At 39.7% G+C, this 3,357-nt stretch overlaps 1 pseudogene; it reads left to right on the top strand.

Moving 5' to 3' along the window:
• Positions 1-3,197: 3,197 nt before the first annotated feature.
• Positions 3,198-3,357, top strand: part of LOC130194145 (interferon-induced protein with tetratricopeptide repeats 1-like) — a 3,919-nt pseudogene continuing 3,759 nt past the window's right edge.

A 3,357-nucleotide genomic window follows, 5' to 3' on the forward strand; every position in this document is an offset into this window, starting at 1 on the left:
AGTGTGTGTTAAGCTTTACTCTCTTGTTTGTCCTGTGCTGAGATTGAGAATATGTTATCTGTTAATCTGTTTATGAACACAGACACTGGAAACTCCCTAAATCTCAACAAATGTTCAATCTCCTGTATATTTGTGATTTTTTTTATGAACAGTGTAATGAAATGTGAGTATTGCGATCTCTGAAGATAATTAAATCACCTGACCACTGATGTTCTGATTGAGCAAGTAAAAAAAAAAAAAATTACACTACATTTGTTTGTTTATTTTTCCAGAGAACTGTCATCGCCCGTGACTCTGAATTCCATGAGCCGGTTCAGAGTCTGACAAACCAGTCGGTCACCATGAAGGACTTCCAGCCTGACGTGCGCTACATAAGCGGCTGCGACGTAATGAACAACTTCATATCCAGATACGGTTCCAACATCTAATAATTCAACAAGACACGCCATGACATATGAAATGTTCGAATGTGGAAATACAGGGATTCCACAAGGGGTTCAGAGTTCAGTGTGTTTGGTGCTGGGATGTGACTGGCGTGTTGGCACGCTAACATCTGAGAAGTATCAGGGAACACAGTGTCATAAATTTAGCAGGGTATTTTGGCAGAAACAAAAGTGTTGTTCTGTATTATCTATTGTGTTTTTTTATGAGCGATTCATCTTTAAAAAAAAAATCTTTAGTAAGTACCATAAATAAAGAAAAAAACATTTGAATATCCCAGAATCCAGGCAAGATAAAATATTGAAATTGCTTGTTTTGTTACACCAACAGTCCAAACCCCAAACATATTCAGGTTACTATTATCAAATAGAAGCAGCAATACAATAGTTATCTTGCATTTTGACCACTGTAACAAGGACCACACTGTACATGTTCTTCCTACGATCCAAACCAGGCTGACACATGTCCAGGCATGTTTATTCTAAAAAATTAAAAATAATCCTGAAAACATCTTTACATTTATTTAACCAATAAAGTGGAGCTGATTATTACACCTGCATATCTTTGTGTTAGAATACATTTTTAAATCATTGTAAAAATTGAACTATTGCACTATTCACTCACTCTCACTGATTTATGTGTAACTCCTTCCTCCTTTAGGTCAGGGAGGAAGCCACCTGCAAAAGTAAGTGTATGTTATCTGTCACAGACTTGTGCTGCTCATGATGTGGGAGGTTCGAAAAAAAGACATTTACTGTTGTCTTTTCTGTCCTCTAGTCAACTGCAGCCGTATCTTGGATCACAAGGATAATCCGATTATGGAAATTAGTAGAAAGCTCAAGCAGAGTAAAAAAAAGAGGGTGTGCTCTTTGCTGCTTGCTCTAAGACACACTGAACATCAAACAGCGGGGGAAAAAGCATCGCACAATAGCTCACATTTACTGTAGCTAAATTTAGATTATATAAAAACAGGACGCTCAATGAAGAGACCTGTGTCTTTAAGAGTTGTTCAGTTTGTGGTTCAACCATCAGATAGAAAGTAAATAGAAAGAGGAAGAGCAGTAACAGAGAATACAAAAAGATTAGTTTGTTTTCCTTGACTTTTGTCCCATTGTGAACTATAACAAATAGATTAACGGCTAGTTAACACCAAATGTGAACACACATGTTTAACCTTTTACACCACAGCATTTATCTGATAACTTGAAGTCATTTGCAGATTCAGGTTAATAATACAGAATATAAATCAACAAATAAATGTTTTGGTATTTTCACAAGATAAGACTTCACTGATCACAGGGAAGAAATGCCCGAGCTACCCAGCAGTATATAACACGGTTACAATGAGCTCCAGAGCTGCGACATTAAGGGGACAAACACAAATTTAATCACAATTCATACATCCAAATAGATGTTGAGATATTTCCGTCGAGACCAAAGTGGTCATCCAGAGAGAGCCACGTTGCTAACATGGCTAATAACTCATCGACAATGCTTTTGAAATCCTATACGATATGTAATGACTCCTGTCTCCTTTCAGTGAACTCTACATTGGTCTGCATCACGAAGAGTTGTTATCTGACCGAGCCCAGATTTTCTATTCTGGTGATCGGAGTCGTCGCCGTCGTCGCCGTCGTCGTCGTCGTCGTCGTCGTCGTGGCTCGACTGATCTGGCGTAAATGCAAGAGAGGCGGATCTGCATACACTCCTGCCAATGGGAAGAATGAAATGGAGCTTGAGGAGATAAAAAAGGTCATCATAAAGACATGCAATAGGAGTTGATGAGGTACAAAACAACAGTGGCTGAACAAGGATGAAAACTGACTACCTGTAGTCTAAATGTGGCCATTGTTTTTGAAAGTGCCTTAAAGACTCGTACAATTTTCATAAATAGAAATATGCACCGTAAGTGCGAAACATACAAAACTATTAAATATCAATATCATTAATAATATATATATATATATATTGTGAAGTTATAGTGAGAGGAAGAGGATATAAGTACAACAATTTTCCGTTGAACTTTTTTTTCTTTTTCTGTTTTCCTTCATATGTGAGCTTCAGGGTCAGCCATTCAGACCCATTCAGAGGGTCTAAGGCTCGCTTGAGGTTTTAAGTTCATCAAATGTGTCCAAGAAGCCGTTTTTTGCCGTTTTAATCGGGTTACGAGCAGTCTCAAGCAGATGCGAAGGGCAAAAAAGCATGGTGGTGAAAAGTAATATGAGTTAAAGCAGATAAGAGAGACACACGCAAAGACAGGTGACAGTGACCATGTGTGAAGTTCACTGACAAACACTAAGGTATTGTTAAGAAGCTCTAACTGGCTTCCCCTGTGCTCTCTCTCTCTCTCTCTCTCTCTCTTGAGGTTCTACTCAGGCAAACGCCATCCAAGTTTAAACTGTGATGTGCGCATTGCCAACAGTTCTTAATGTTTCACAACTTGTTTATGAAAGTCACATTTTTCAGAGCAGTTTGAATCATTGAGCTGAATGATCGGACGGCTCGGGTGCGAGTTGTTCACATGTTGAACCCTCCACTCCGTTGGGACCATCAATCGCCTGTCAACACAGTGTCAGTGTTGACTGACAGCGTTGGCGCTGGAAGAACATGGCTGCTGTTCTGGAGCAACCACATTTTCTCCCAATCGATCCAGCGAAACCAGCTTCTGAACAAACAAGAGGCTGGGAGTAGGCTGGGCTGTTGCAGAATCTCATTTCACAGACTCGAATCTCGCAGCACTAACTAATGTTTGCGAGATGTCGTCTGGATGTAAAAGAGCTTAACCTGATAGTCTCTTCACTTGCCCTCACACACCAAGCTGAGCTCAAAGAGCTGTTGAGGAAAGGTCTGAGTGGAGGCGGTCACTCTCTTGCGTCTCTATTAACCTAAAGCTGAGTTTCAAGATTGAGAATCCTA

Source organism: Pseudoliparis swirei, chromosome 5 (genome assembly GCF_029220125.1).
Source record: "Pseudoliparis swirei isolate HS2019 ecotype Mariana Trench chromosome 5, NWPU_hadal_v1, whole genome shotgun sequence".
Classification (NCBI taxonomy): Eukaryota; Metazoa; Chordata; class Actinopteri; order Perciformes; family Liparidae; genus Pseudoliparis; species Pseudoliparis swirei.